The sequence below is a fragment of the Anas platyrhynchos genome, chromosome Z, assembly GCF_047663525.1.
Source record: "Anas platyrhynchos isolate ZD024472 breed Pekin duck chromosome Z, IASCAAS_PekinDuck_T2T, whole genome shotgun sequence".
NCBI lineage: Eukaryota > Metazoa > Chordata > Aves > Anseriformes > Anatidae > Anas > Anas platyrhynchos.
Genome location: NC_092621.1, coordinates 75121680 through 75138438, shown reverse-complemented (window position 1 = coordinate 75138438; position 16759 = coordinate 75121680). Strand labels below are relative to the sequence as shown.

At 42.1% G+C, this 16759-nt stretch overlaps 1 long non-coding RNA gene across 3 annotated transcripts in view; it reads right to left on the bottom strand.

Moving 5' to 3' along the window:
- LOC106020182 (uncharacterized) overlaps window positions 1-16759 on the bottom strand; it is a 43534-nt gene that overhangs the window by 16248 nt on the left and 10527 nt on the right. For all 3 annotated transcript variants that reach the window (XR_002406567.4, XR_011805908.1, XR_011805909.1), the window contains exon 3: window positions 7245-8556. This is a non-coding gene — a long non-coding RNA (uncharacterized lncRNA). The remainder of the gene's footprint in view (window positions 1-7244; window positions 8557-16759) is intronic.

The following is a 16759-nucleotide window of genomic DNA, read 5'->3' as shown; positions in this document are numbered from 1 at the left end:
TGAGTATTTTTTCTTAATTTCACAAATTACATTTCCTGTGCAGCCTTGAGCAAATTATGTAAAATATTGTCTCTGAGGAGGGTTCTTTTCCATTTTTCTCATACAGAAATAATGGCAATTGATTTTCCTCGCAAGGTTATTTTAAGGTTAAATTGATTAATTTTCCTAAAGTCATTTGAGAGTAGCTGCTTATCTTGTCATTTAAAAATAATTAAGAGAAGCTAGTTTTCAAAGAGGCCTTAAGCTTGACCTCAGTGATACAACAGTAACACAGAGGCAATAACGATTGTGATGAAGTGCAGACCTGCCTGGGAAGCTCAAAGCAGCTTTCTCAGGTGCTCATAACTGCATGGTTTTGGCAGTCCAGATCCCATATGAGCTGCAGTTCCTAAATTTTAAAAGCAATATGGCATTGATTCACTGAACAAATGGTCACACTAGCTTTGCTCTCCCAAAGAGGTGAAAGAAGTACGCCTCTCTAAAACACTCGTCACAGTACTAATCAGGAGTCATTGCAAATTACTTTCGTTTTCTATACATCAGGTACGTAACACTCACCAGACTTCAAGTGTTGTATTGACACTTGCTTCAGCTGAGAAAAAAAAAAAAAAATGTTTATTTTGCACTTTTGGATTACATGGGATGTTTACCTGATAGAGATGTTCATTCACCTGTAGCAGATTTTCCTCTCACTCAGATAAACATTACACGGGGAAAATAAGTGAGAATATATTAGCTATCTGTTGCTTGCACCAAGCCCTTTCACTTCCATAGCCTGACCTGATGGCCCCGTTTTTAACCAATTTCCCATACTTCTGTTCAATGGTCATGTTTATGGAGAAGTAGTAAAAATAATTATATTTCCTGTTTTTTCTAGCAAGGCTCATTTTCTGTTTCCAGGAAAGTTGCTTTACATTAGCATGGTTCTGCCTCCTGTCTGTGAAAGAGAGCTTCCTACATAAAACATTTCCAAAAGATTTTTGCAGTTGGTAATTTCTCAAATAAAAGGATTTCCAACTCTTCCCCTGTGTGATCACTCAGTCCCCAGTCTGAAAGACGTCATTATGAAGAAATGTGTTTCCTGACAATCCACCTACATGCTCAGTTTATCTAGTTACACTTTATTGTACCATGAAAATAAAGTGTTTCCTGGTCCTGCAGCCCTAAGCAAAAGGCCTGATAAGGCCTGCTAATACCTATGAATATTATTAGAACTACAAGACCAGACTTGAATGGAAATATTTCAATAAAGCTGTTAAAAATTAATTTTTCATAGTGTTCCAAAGACTAGCAAATCAGGCTTTGTATATGTCTGCAAATCAGACTTCATACATAGCACCTAACTAGGGAATCGGGAATCTTTTTTTCTTTACTTCTTGTGTTTATATGTTCACATTCTTTTAACCGATTAAGAAATGATTTTCCTGTCCGAACACTATATGGTTTTCAGCTTAATCTTTCCCATTTCTTTGAAACTCTGTACTCATTTACTTGAATCTCAGAAATTGAGTGTTTATTTATTTATTTATTTATTTATGGGTAAAAGGAAGACAATAAGCTATAAACATTGTTTTACAGGAAAATGTACTAATAAGTTTGTGGGTTGTTTTGTTTTGTTTCGTTTTGTTTTGTTTTAACAATAGTATCATTTTATCAGCCTTTTAGCCCTGTATCCTTTAGCTTCCAGTATTGCCAGTTTTATGCAGTTTTTGTGCACAATCCTACAATGAAATATAGATTTCTGATGGGATCAATCCTGAACTAAAGTGATACACAGACTGAGAACAATGGAGCACACCTGAATGTGTGCATTTTTGGCCACCTAATTTACCTCTTGCCAACACATGCTTCTTTAGGTAAGATTTTACTTTTTTTAATAGAGACTACTATACTCCATTCAAAGATGAGCGTAGTTCTACTCCAACTTAAAGATGAGTGAAGGGCTTAAATTCAGAAAAAATAAAAATAAAAAAAAAATCTTGAGGCCAGTTTAAACTGTATGACAGTATCTTTTCTTACAGTTTTGTAATGGGGTTCTAATCTCCACCATAGCCCTTCAAGTGTTCCTTAATATACAGATAAAAATAAAAAGACATACCTGCAATTGAAAGCTCCTATGAAAGCAGATTTTTTACAGACTTTAGTTATTTTACAAGCACTTATGCAGCCTAAGCCTCCTCCTATATAGAACAATAACAGACTAACTAAAAGCATAGGAATAAATATTAGAAAAACAAATAGGTAAATAAAAGATAGGTACTCAACATCACTGATCTTCATTTCTTCCTTTATTGATACTGAACAGTGTTTAAGCCTGGATGTATTACCATCTTCAGGCATACCTCTGTGGTCATCTGACCAGTATGGAGGAAATTAAGATTTTCATGATTTGAGCATTATATTTGTAATGATACAAAAAAACTACCTCTAGAGCTCAAACACCGTCTGTGGGTACTGTAGGGTTCCAGGGACTGCAAAGTTACTCTCTGTAAAAAACCTTACCAGCCTGAGTTGTGCTCAGCTGAGGTGTTTGGAACTTGTGTCATAGAATAATTTATATTGGAAAATGCTTCTCTAGATCTTCTATCCAACCCCTTCTCAAAGCAGGAGCAAGTTGCCTGGGGTCTTGTGTTTTGAGTAACTCCAAGAACAGTGATCCTACAAGTTCTGTGGACACCTGTGCCAGTGTTTGATCACCCTCATGGTGCAAAAATTTTCTTCTTGCATTCACCTGAAATTGAACAGCATGTTAATGGAGATACAAGGATGATGTCTTTTACTGTCCAGAAAACAGACCGGACAGTCCATCTTGGCTACAGAAGATATATGATGGAGCACTGTCAGAGGGTGGAGAGCACAGAGTATTGCTCCTCATCAGGAACAGCTATCCAAATAGCTCTGAGGATCAGCTTCCACCAATCATCTTACAAAAATACTGTGTCTATATTATGTCTTTATTTCAGCTAGAATAGAAGTCAGCAGGATATGACAGCATCCTTTGGCCTTTGTATTTGTCTAAATACACTCGTGTTTCCAAGGTGCATCCTAACTCAGACAGCTCCCAGGTGTTAGGCAAAAAAACAACAACAACAAATACCAAGAATGCAGCATTAAAATGGAAAACCCCATAATCTGATCTGAAGACTGGAACTGCAGTTGAAATGCCTCAGCTAGACACCCTGAAAAATAAAGAACTTTGTTGACAAGAAATAGACTTCATGCGAAGGCTCAAGCAGGCTTTTTCAGGCAAATCTGTCATCTTACTTCACCAGAGCCTAAAGGCCATTTTCCCCAGGGGAAGAAAGGCCTCGGGCTTCCTAACACTGTTAATGTGTTTGCAAAGAACAAGTAGAGCCTTCTGCTTTTACCACAGATGTGCTGCATTGTCCCTTGAGCCTCAAGACACTGCACAATAAAAGTGGCCTCCAAAAGGCCAAAGAGACGGCCAATGGAGAAGGCCAATGGAGAAGAAAATTTCTCCTTCTGCATACACAAGCGAAAACAATGAGCAGAAGGTTGTGCTGAACCGTGGTTCACTTCTTTTACATCCTGAAATGGAAGGCAGCCAATGAACATTTGTGTAGAAAATGCCAAGCTACTCACTAACGTATTGGCTGGGACCTAATCTTAAAACTAGCCATAATAAAAGATCCTATCAAAGACAAACAAATGAAAACAAGTGTACAGAATTTCAAATGCCAGTGCCTCTTTGTCCTTGACCCTCCTCATGTGCGCTGTTTTCATCATGTACATGCCACCGTTCTACTGTCAGCACTCCACCTCTGAGCCTCCCCAGGGAATGCACGTTAATTCTGTTTCCCCCAGGACATCTATGAAAGCCTTCATTTGTTAACCTATTTCTGGAAATACTAAGTACACTTATTATTATTTGTGCCATATCTGAAGCTGTTTGACAAACTGTAGCTGTTCTGTAATAATTTTCCTTTTCGTTCTATTGAAGGTGCATGGCAATTATTGTAACATTACTCTTGGAGAATGTGCCAGAGACTCTCATTTCAACTAAATCTTTTTTTTTTTTTTTAAGTTTTTGCTTACTGAAATGTTTCAAGTTTAACATAGAAATCTTTTACATATGTGCCACCTTGCACATTAAATGGAAACAATGAATCGATATTCTTTCATAATATTAATTCCTCCATTCCATCATACATGAACATTCATAAAAACTAGCTGTGTCCAATCTTTTTTTTAATAAAAGTTATAACAACTTACCTTTCTGACAGTAATTTGCTAATACTGGTTTGTAATATAACCCCATCCACCCTGATTAAAAAAAAAAAAAAAAGCCAGCGTATTTGCATATTTGCTGGCATAACCAAACAGGGGAAAAAAAAAATCAGCAGAGATTCTTGTCATGTTTGCAAATGCTTTATATAGATAGAAATGTTCTCCTGTAAAGCAGAATGAGGGCTCTTTGGTTGTAGATATGCCAAATAGAACTGAATTTCCTCTAATGTTTCAAGCACATACACATTTCCTCCATCAGGAGCTCTGGATGCAGTAGCTTAAACTATCTTCGGGAAAGCAGGCACTCACACAAATACACATACATTCACATCATTCACATTCCTCTCATACATTCACATTCCACTCTCTCCCTGCATTGGCATTCTCAACCATCCTCACTGATGAGATGGAAACTAATCTTTTTTCTTTTTTCTTTTTTCTTTTTTTTTTGGGGGGGGGGGCTGAGGTTGTTAACGTGACCTTTAGTGCAAGGAACCCAGGCTAGGGGGAGGAAGGAGAGAAAAGCTTCCCTTTTTGGTGACAGCTTCAGCCAAAACAAAAAACTGCATCAGTAAGTCACAATGCCATGGCATTGTAAGGAGGACTAATTGCTGGCTGTCAGTTCTGGCCTTTCTGGGGCTGCCAGTTTCCTCCCTCAGCAAAGGGACCAACAGATGCCAGAGCTGGCACAAGGGTAGTGCTGGGACACGGGGCAAGGGCTCAACCAGGACAGTGCCAAACATGACATGCACAGGGCTAGGGATCTGGGTGCACGCCCACTGAAGTAGCTAAGCACACTTTATTATTATTATTTTTTTAAAAAGCAATCAAAGTCACTCAGTTACTCTCTTTGGATGGTACTGTACTAGAGTACTCACCAGGATTAACACCTAGGAGACTAACTCTGTAGCTTCACAAGAGCGAAGTATACTCTGTCGTGAGTCTTGGAGCTGAGGTCTGAATTAGAATCATGGAATATCCCAGGTCAGAAGAGTCCCAAAAAGATCCTCCCTGGCTCCACATACAACCACACAAAAAAGAGACCCTGTGTCTGACAGCACTGTCCAAACACTTCTTGAACTCTGGCAGCTCGGTGCTGTGCCCACTGCCCTGGGCAGCCTGTCCCAGTGCCCGACCACCCTCTGGGTGCAGACCCTTTCCCTAACCCCCAGCCTGGCCCACCCCTCTCCCAGCTCCATGCCGTCCCCCTGGGTCCTGTCGCTGTCCCCAGAGAGCAGAGCTCAGCGCCTGCCCCTCCGCTCCCCTCCTGAGGGAGCTGCAGGCCGCCATCAGGCCTCCCCTCGGCCTCCTCCAGGCTGAACCTTCCCAGTGACTCCAGCCACTCCTCACACGTCTTCCCCTCCAGACCCTTCACCACCTTTATAGCCCTCCTTTGAACACCCTCTAATAGTTTTATGTTCTTTGTATACTGTATTCTCCAAAATCACACAGTGCTTGTGGTGAGGCCACAGCAGCACAGAGCAGAACGGGACAATCCCTTCCCTCGGCCAGAGGCAGTGCTGGGCCGGATGCACCCCAGGGTACGGCTGCCAGAGTGGTGATTATATCTAGTGATAGAGAAGTGATTCCAACAGAATATGATCAGAGCTGATACATACTGAAAGCAGAGAGACAGCTGTGGGAAATAATACTAAGACTGAAACATACTGAAAGGGAAGAGGTAGTCCCTAACTCTGAACCAAGAAGTAAAATAGTTGAGATAGGCACTTTCCTAAATACTCAGGGGGAGAAAAAAATTCTGCAAGAAAACAAGAATGTAAAACTCATAATATAATGGAAAAAAAAAAAGAATATTAGATGGCATACCAACTGACAATACTGCACGCTGGGTAAGCACACAGCCATCAAGCCTATCTTTGTGTAGCTACCATATCTAAAGTATTGTATTGAGTTATGATGCATTATTATAATTATAGTCGTTTAAACAGTGGTAATGCTTGGATAGCTTGTCCTTCAATTAAATTTTCTTCTCATCACTAAGAAAGGGGATGACTCAGTGATATGTTTACTCCAGCGAGGAAGCTCTCCTGAAAGCTTCTGACTCCCCATTCCTCCTGCCCTGCTACTCATCGTTTGTGGCTCTCCCACACCCTTAGGCTGTGCCATGAAGCTGTCTGGAGGTGCCAGAAATGATCTGGATTAAGTATTAATCTTTTTTTCCTATATGAGAGGGCTTATTTGAGAGACAGATAATTTCAGAAGCAAAGTTTATAGTTGTGTCACTCTTCCTGAGGAATGGTGATGGTAGGCAGGAATGAGCTACCAGGGTTGGAGGGGAGCTTCTCCAACCACCTTTTTGCTGCTGGAGAAAAGGTATAGTCAATTTACACACTTGTTAAATGATCGGCTGCTAGGGTAATGTTTAGCCTATATACAGATAGCATGATAACTGTCGCTATTTGAGGCCATAGTAACTAATTGATCTGCCTATCTGTTTATGTACTCATGCTCTGCCCTGTCATTGTGCTGTCTGAATGCCGTGTCACTTGACAAGCCTTACATATGTTCCGTCTTGCCAGACTAAAGGGTGGGACTCAACAGCCATTGTATCTATTATAAGCAACTCCAGCAAGGCGTGTGGTAATCCCTAGGTGGGGTTTGGCCACCAACGCAGGATGGCTGGTGAGGTACCTAAGCAATACAAACAGTAAGCACTAACAAAAATAACATCATCTTACTCATGTTTTCCCCAAAAAAGAGAATACACGTTCAAGTTACCACCTTGCCAGCTTAAAGAAAAGCAGCTCCCAGGGTCAGGGTATGGTGCAGATGAACTTTTCTAATTTTCTGCTGAAGAGAGCAGCTAAATTATCCAGATGCAGCCCACCTCTCTCCTTACTACAGTACTTTTTGCTCCTCTTCCAGTGCTCTTGCTATGAGACTAGCTTGATCACAGTTAAGCTAACAGAAAATCAGCCCTACCAAACAAGTAAGTTAACAGTTTTATCTACATTTGGCTTTCTAAACTGACTCACCTCATTCGACTCCTGCAGGGGTCCCAGCTGCTGTGCAGTGTTTACCATCCATAATCACAGAAGCAGAGGCCTGTATTAGTTACTCTGAAGTATCACCACCAGCCTAGCTGCACATAAACCAGCAAGTATTGATTTAGTTTGTCTTGGTCTGAGTAAGAGACGCAGACTTGGCAGCACTTGATCTGAAAGTAACATCTTTAAAAGCAACCAGGTGATCCTGAGAGAGTGTTTTGTGGGATGACGTGGCTGCAGAACATTTGAGGAGAGACAGGACAGGAACTGAATTCCTTTAAGTTCAGAGAAACTTGCTCAGCACCTTCTGCTTGAGCACTCCTGCACTTCTGTTGAGCAGATCTCCAGTTCTGGAGGATATGAATAATCTCAGGGTGAGATTTCCTGTGATTAACCAGCTTCTTTGTTAAAAATTCATGCCTAATTTCCAGTCTGAGTTTGATTAGCATTGATTTCCAGCAAGTGGGTCTTCTTGCACTGCTGGTCACTTGACAGTGGTGACTGTTCCATGTAACTATGGGAACAGAGCACTAAAGAAGTGTTTTTTAAAGCTGTTATTTTGCTATCCATCTCAAGTATCACTGATATGTTGTACATTACTGTGAATCTTTGTATTATGTCATTCAACTTCTTCCTATTGGCTCTAGGGAGAGTTTTCAGGGATAAACCATAGTGTGTCTATAGCATCTGTTGCTGTGCAAAGTCCATGCAATCACACTGATGAAAATCTGCAATGATTTTGTTTTCCTGCGAAGGGCATATTAATCTGCATGTATTATGGATTTTTCTTCATAGCCTTTATCTGATGTGCTAGATAATGGCCACAGCTGGAGAAGACACATCAGATGGTTGAGACCAGAGGGCAGGAATGATGCCGAGATGTCTATCCTTGGATGCTCAAATTGTAGGTTTTGTCTGCGGAAACTGTCAACCACATCAGCGGACGTACAAGGTGCTTTTCCCTGAGGTTTGACTGGAAGGACCAGGTGGTTTTATGCTTGCTCTTTTTGCAGCTGGAAGGTAAATAATCTGTTGGATCATCTGGCAATGTCATCTAAGCAATTCGCTTATGAGGTCAGTGTGGTTTCATCGCATCGTGAGAAAATTAAAACTAAGGAGTCCAGGCAGACTACAGTACCAATACAAGCCACCCTGGTGGTTGGTAAGGCAGCTCGTGGCTTCTCTACTGGAATCCCATCCCAAGGGGAACAGGGTATGGTGGCCTCCAAGCCTGTAAGAGAAGCTTTCTTCTCATGGCATTAAGTTTCCATGGACAAAGACCAGTTTCTCAGCCTTAGAACTGCAAAAGACATTTATGACATTCAGAGAGAGAACTCCATACAAATGCCAGAAAGGAATGTGGTAGACTGCATTTCTTATAGGTTTAGGTATTATCAAGACTTTGCAAATTATTTTCCTTTTAATGTTATGCATATAATACAGACAGATTCCTACACATGTATATGATATATAATAATAAAGAATGAATGCCCAAATTTTCCTAGAAATTAAAATCCTACAGTACCTAACAAGCTTTCATATTAGTTATGAATTAATTATGAAAAGATCTTCAACAACTTAACAAAAAATTGTGTGCTACCAACTTAGTTATCCTATAAGAATGGAAGAAATGATTAAATGAGTAAGAAGTTAAGCCCAAGTCTAGTCATCTCCTTTTCAAAGTGACTTCTGTAATCTTTCATCTTTATGGGCATCTTTTGAGAGCAGGGACCTGATGGGGAAGTACTCTGCAACTTAGATGATTACTTTCAGACCAATGCTCTTGCAAGGCTGCTTAAATGTTTGAAAGATCCCAAATAACTGTGGAGAAATAGCATGTATCTTCAAAAGTGGTCAGAAAGACAGCTACACAATTACATGGCAGTCAGCCTCTCTGTAGCTGGAGGAAGTCTTCTTGAAGAATTTTTTCTGGGCACATGAAGGAGAATGTGATTGTGGACGGCTGGTATGGATTAATTAGGGGTAACTCATGCCTGGCTGTCTTCTGTGATAAAAAAAAGTAGAATTGCATGTGAGGGGAAAGCAGTGGGTGTCATTTACCTTGACCTTAGCAAGGCCTGCAGCACTGTTACTAAAAAATCCTTTTACCCAGGTTGGGATGCAACAGCCTGGGCTGGTGGGCAGCCAGGTGGGTAAATACCCGCTTGGGCAGCAGGCCTCAGAGGCTGGTGGATAAGGAGTCGCACCCCACATTGAGACTGGCAACCAGAGGGGACCAGAGAGGTCTGTCCTGGGACCTGTCCTCTTTAGGATCTGTATCACTGACAAGGTGGGGAAGGTGACAGGGTGCGTTTACATCAAGTTAGCAGACGACATCGAGTTGCAAGGACCAGACAATAATACGTGAGGGCAGGGCTGACATCTGGAGGGACCTTGATGGGCCTGACAGGATCCCCATGCACATGACACAGGACCACTCTGCAGCCCTGCTCCAGGGAAGGCAGAGCCCTGGCATAGGGATGGGGCCAGCTCCATGGAGAAGGCCCTGGGTCCTAGCAGGGAGCAGGCTGAGCAGGGGCCAGCCGTGTCCCCGATTAGCAACAAGGGCCAGCAGTGCCCAGGGCAGCGTGAACAGAGCATAGCTTTGCAGCAGAGATGGCCTTGAGGCACCTAACTGCACCCCAGTGCCTGTAGGGAGGCAACTGAGGAGCAAGGGATGGGTTCTCACAGCGATGCCCAGCAGCAGGATGAGAAATAACAGGCATAAGCTTGAAACTAAAGAGCTTCAGGCTGGAGGTGAAAAACATTTTCCCCACAAGGGCAGCCAGGCAGTGGAGCAGGTTTCCCAGAAAGATTATGCCACCTCTGCCCTTGGGTGTTCTCAAGCCACAACTCGAACAAACCTTGAACACCCTGCTTTGGTCTCACAAATTGTCCTGCTTTGGGCAGGAGGTCGAACTAGCGACCTCTAAAGGTCGCTTCAAATCTGAATGGCTCTGAATGTTTCTGTGTTGAACAATCTGAGACCTCTGTATGAAGGAAACATTACGTGTAAGCCCAAAAATTCATGTAAGATTTTTCATTCTGTGTGGTTGTCTTTGCCAGTGTACTGAGAGTGGATTGACAGCTGGAATTGCTCCTACAGATTTATTGTGATAGAAATGTGTTCAGCAAGCTCCTGGCTGTATTTCCTCCTGATTATTGGGTGCGAGAGATTTAACTCTGCTGCAGTGTCAGAAAAAGCCACCTCAGCCTCAGAGTCCTTGGTATTGATTCCCATGGTGTTGTGTGTAGCATTCTGACTTACCGATCATTTCTTGTGCTGACAGCTCTTTCAAAGATGTACTGTGCATGCTTTAATGTCACAGATAGGGATTTAACAGACAGGTATTTCAGATTCTCTGATCACTTTTGTTTCTCCGTTTTGTCCATCACATCATACAGAAACCTTTTCCTTTCCTGATATATACAACGATTCCTTCTCTACATCAAAACATCTCCTTGCCGGGCATGTTTCCCAAGGTTAGCCACAGTCCTGCTAACTCCTGATCAAACACTTCCAGTGGAACTGCTCATGGACTGCAGTGCCATTCAGCATGGACTACAGAGACAAAATCTGCATCTATACAAACAGTATTCTATTAAAATAATAATGGGTTTAATATATGAATACTAGTAAACAAGAAGCCTATCACTTTTCACTCCTACATCCATTTCCTTGTATAATGTTACATTTTTTATGACATCTGACCTAAACTGCAGATTGTTTAGAATGGGTTCTTTCTTTTACCTGTTCATTTAAGTGACAATAATAAAATAACGCAGAATTAGCCAGAAAACCAGAGGTGGAGCTTCTTGTCACCAAGTTTCACTAGGCCTGGCACGGAGTGGAACCTGACATTGGCAGGCCGAGGGAAAGAACAAGTTGGCATGCCAGATTTATCTGCACCACGATAAATCTTCCAGCCACGTAAAAATGCTGTCTTGAGACACAGGATTTCAAGAGTGTTCTGCCGATGTGAAAATCAGGTGAAAGGTGAATGTATAGCACCAACCACTGCTAGCTGAGACTGCAACCTGGGGAGTTTTGTAATATTAAAAATGTTCTTCTCTTCCAAGCAGATTCTACTGTGTAAATTACTTTATATGCTTTATATGTAATCTTAATCTGAGTGTGACTGAGAATAACCTGCTTTGCTTATAAGTGTATTTGGAGACAAGGCCCACTCTCTTTAGGTGCTTGTGCCTTCCTAACAACAACAATCAATATCAATCACGGTGATTATGCTCATCTTAGGAAAAACAAAATCAAACTGCTTGATTAACTTAAAACTGGGCAAAAACATAATGAAGTATCATGTGAAGATCAGCAAATTAACTAGTGGAGTTATTTTTAAAATTTGTTTTTATCTTTCCCTTTAGTCTCTCTAACATCAGTCAGTCATGGACTTAACTTCCCACAGAAAATGATTATCATACTGAAGAAACTCTTTGCTGATTTGATAATTTCCCAGCAAAACAGCAATTATATGTTCCCTGATGAAAACTTAGTTTTATGCCCTGAAGAAATTTTAGTTCACAATAAAAAGAAAACAGGAGAGAATATAAACAGCATATAGTAAGTTAATGTGCTTAATGTAATGATACTTATATAAGTTAACATATACAAAATAATATAAAGTAGAGAATGTAAATGTGTTGGAGAGTGTCTAAATCTTGGGGACAACATAGCTCCCTCAAATTTCAAGTAATCTTTGAGCTGTGAGCTGTTTCTCTGCTTCTGTCTGCTTGACAAAAAAAAAAAAAAAAATAGAGGGGATTACTGTGTTGCCTTAACCTTGCCCTCCTAGCTTTGAGGGAAGTGTTGAACTTCCCAAAAGACATCTTGCATGATACATATTTTAGGGGTGTACCAATCCACCCCCCAAAGAAAACTAGGAAGACTGCCAGCTCACCTTAGTACCACTCTTATTACAAGACCAGCTTTCAGACAGTAATGGTCATGATTTTTTGCTTCAAATAAAAATTAAGCAGTTGATTATTACATTGGAAATGAAGTTGAACCAAAATAATGATGATGATGATGATAATAATAACAATAAACACATTTTTAAATTCCATTTGAAACTGTGGGGTTGCCCATTAATTTCAGTTCATTGCAAATACTAACAAAGAACTTCCCCTGGCTGAGTCTGATGTCAATCGACAACCCCAGGATGTTCCTCAGCTTTCACAGCTCAGGGTCTCATTCCTAAAAAGAACAACCCAGCCTCCAAATACTGCCTGACCGAACAGGACATGGGCATAGCCAAGGCTTACTGAATGCAGCCTGAAGTATTTTCATTTCTCTTCCAGCTGAAGTATCAAGGATCTATTCTTTCCCCTCGAATTCAAGTTAGATAAACTCGTAAGGGGTGTGAAACTATCAGAAAATCTCTACATCATGTGTTCCCTTGTCTCCTTTTCACTTAAATCATGAAAATACAGATTAAGCATTGTTTCTCTGCATATCAATTAAGATTTTTCTGCTTCTGTTATCCAGGAGTTCTCCCTGATAGCAATTTTATGTTCTTGTCACCAGACGGCTCAGCTTGTCAGTTGACCAGGAGGAAGCTTCAGCTGGACTTCCTAGCCCGCACACCGCACACCACGAGAACCCTCCCTTAATTTTCCGAAGTCATACAAGAGCTCCAGCCAGCGTCACGTTGGCTGCACGGAAACTGTGACACTCTCGAAACTTCGGACGGACCCTTTGAGTAAGGCACCAGCTGTCTGACACGACAGATCTGCATTGCAGAAGGCAGATGTGGCAAAGAGCCTCGTAGGTATGCACCTGCCCTCCCTGCAGCACTCACGGAGCGTGCAATTACACTGCGGAGGTGTAGTGTAACCTCTGTTATGCAAAGCACCTCTTGCACGATGGTTATCATTCGTAAGCCTGTGCGCTATAAATCATGCACTGTAATACGCTTTCTCATTCAAATAACTTACTAATTTTATAATTTACTGTTGCTGCATGGTGTTGCAGGGAAACTTAACATGACACATGAAAATGCCAGGAAATGGATGACAGAATGGGATTACTTGGCATGGCGCAAGGGCCCTGCCTTGACAGTTTTGTGATCTCTAGGTTAAGGAAAGGGTGTTTGATTTTTAACTTAATTCCTTTGAGAATTTGGCTTTTTAGGCCTTCTTGGGGGAAAAAAAAAGTGGCCACAGCATAAGTCTTCATGAACTAAGCAGGTTCAGGACAGGATTTAGGGTTATCCATGGGAGTTACAGATGGAGCAAGGTAACTGAAGCTGCTGTCTCCTGCTGGCTTTCTGTCAGCTGAAAACTGACCCAGCTACTCAGCAGCACAGAAGTCTCCAGGTGCAGAGAGGAGATGGGCTTAGACAGTGCTATTCACACAGCTATCTAGAAATTCATCTCAAATTGAAGGTACTCCTATCAACAAAGCAAGCTAAGATGACACATGGAGAGTCACAGCCTGAGTCATGCTGCCAGATCATCCCTGTGAAGCTGATGGAAATGCTGCTTGTCACTGCAGACACAGTGCACTGGTACTGGGGATGCTCCTGACAAACTGCACAACCTTATCTTGGCTGTGGGTACTGATATGACCAGCAGTATTATGATTTCACTGCAGGAAAGTACCCTGGTGATCCTCAAACTTGTTCACTGGGGGATTCCCAACCTCTCCCTAGTACCTTTCACACGCATGTTGGCATATTTTTGCTAGCTGTACAGCTGTCAAAGCTGTCTTTCTTCCAGCTGTTCCACTAGTCACAGGGTGCAGGATGATTACAGAGTATTGGTACGGAGTCTGTGTATGAGCTGTCCCAACCATACTGACAGCTCCATGAAGTGGCTCCAACCATCTTTTCACTCTTTTCCCTGTCTCCAGTTACCGCAGTGGTGGGTGGTGAGGCACCGGGGGGTGAGGCACTGGCACAGGTTGCCGAGAGAAGCTGTGGAGGCCCTGGCAGTGTTCAAGGACAGGGTGGATGGGGCTTTGGGTGTCTCTCTTTAATCTAGAGATGTCCCTGTCCATGGCAGGGGGGTGGAACTAGGCGTCCTTTAAGGTCCCTTCCAACTGAAACCCTTCTGTGATTCTCAGTGTAATGCTTCAACAGGAAGCCAGGCAACACGACTTTCATTAATTTCTGAAATATAAAAAAATCTGCCTTTACGCACAGCAGCCAAGCACAAAATCGTGAACACCCTTGGAAGGTCTCAGTATACCAAATCACCCAATCATGAGCAGAAACCTGACTGCACGCTTGGCAGTGATTATGACACTTTTGATCTACGATCTGGAAAGCAGTTCGTGATGAAGTAACTCATTCAAGGTCAGGCCTGGAGCCAGTGGTAAGGACTGGCATCAGAGGTGTGAAGACGGCACTTTACAGATGAAACAAAGCACACTGCATGTTTTCAGTTTTACCCCTCACTCCTGAGCAAATAACATCGTCAGAATTGCCAGTCCCTCAGACTACAATTGGCACATGTTAAGAAAATCTTGTGGGTACCAACAGTAACACATACATCAGAAGAACCCACTGGACATTTTCCTCAAATTAGTCTGTTCTTCTGTGAGGTACTTACAGAGTTTATTTCCTATATATTAGTAACTTTTTTTTTTTTTTTTTTTCAAAATTGAACAAATCGAACCCTTTGCCTTTAGATTTTACAGACCATCATAAACTGGAGTCACTGGTGTTTACCAAGATTTGTTAAAGATCACAGTTCGGAAAATGTTTTACTTAACATTTACAGTTTCAGTGATACTACACTTCAGCAAACAATGGAGGGCAGTTTTTCAGTAGTTAATCTTTTATGGTACTTTCATGTCAGTCCAAAACAAAGCCACCCTCTGTGCTCGGTCAGGTGTGGAACAAGAAACCAAACAGATGACTAACTAAAGTCAGAAGAAAGTTACAGCAAAAATGCCCACAGACCCATAGATATTTTGAAACGTGAGATTCCTGGGCTAAACACTGTTATATTCAGCCCAGTCTCACACCTGCTCCAGCAGTGACCAGCATTCATTGTTGCTGAGGAGGGAATAAACACCTGGCTGGTGTGGAAACGCTTAATGGGAGGTGAAAGGTGAAGGAAAGAGGGTTAATCTGTCATTATTGGTGTATGTCAGGCTTGCTGACCACAACATTTCCTTTCACCACCGCTGTCTGCTGGAAGGACAGTTAGCCAGGTGCAGCGGAAATGCCATCAGCGCAGCCCTGCAGCAGGCATGGACATCTCCTGAGCACAGCTCAGCTCTGATCCTGGTCCATACCTCAGAGCTTCTGTCCTGGTAGAAGAGCAGAGCTCTCCTCTGAGTCACCACTGCCACTAGAAAGCTTTGAAATATTTAATTATGGAGCTTTACTCACTACATCCCCATAAAAATTACATTTTGCAAGGCTTATTCTTTAAAGATCCTTCCCTATATCTAGGGACTTCACAGTTCCAGAGCGCAAACCAAATAGCCCTCAGTGTGCTGCCTGTTGTATTAACCCACAGGCCTCACAACAAGCTGCATTTGTTTTGGATTATAATGTCCAATGGAGGCTGTCAGCACCTCATCATTCTGGAAGCACTCAGTGTCCATCTAAGCCTATTGAAACAAATTCACAGCAGGCTGCTCGTCCCGCTGAGATCACGGTGTCAGTCCCACTGCAGTATCCAACGGGACACTTACTCCATTTACAGGGGATTCCACGCAGCAGTTGCTCCCTTCCTCAGCCTGCCCAGTTAAGAAGAGGTGAACCCAGATATTGGGTTCTAGGTCTGCACTGACCAGATGAAGATCTCTTGAATACCTTTTCTGGCTAGTACTAGATGCATTCATGCAACTGAAGAAGGCCCTCCTTCTGGATGGATGTATACAACATCCATCCAAAGTTCAAAGCCTCCTCCTGCCTGTCTCCTCCTGCCTCTGTTTCTGAAGTGTTTCCAACTTTCTAGCCACTCTGTTCTTTGGGAGTGAACTTTCAGGACACCGCATTCTCCTGAGCCAACTGCTTCCCTCATTCCTTACAGCTTTGCTCTATTTGTTCAAGATCATCCGTCCTGATGATCACAGGGAGCTGCTGACTCCTTTTGCAGAGGGAAAGATCACTCTCCTTCTGTGCTTTTGTTTGTTTGTTTGTTTTCTCATTATTATCCAAAGGGCTTGATGGAGAACAGCAGGGGATATTCCCAGCAGAGATGGGGTTATTCAATATCCAAACTAACTCGTTCTGCTCACCAATTTGTAAGTCACTCCTAACCACAGTGGAAATTTCTAAGATGATACCTGAATTATAGTGCTGTTGCAAAGCTGGCAGTAATCTGTTTTTCTTGTCTTCTGAGGTGGATGAAGATAATACCTGTCAAACCCAGCACACTGCAGAACGTCAAACAGTTGGCTTCATTTCAGATCAGATCAGAAGTTGAGTCTGACTGTGGTAAGAAAGCATACTGAGGAACTGTCAAAAGTCTCTGACAACCCCATCTATCAAGGGAAACTGCTCAGCCATAATTACAAAAGCCTATTA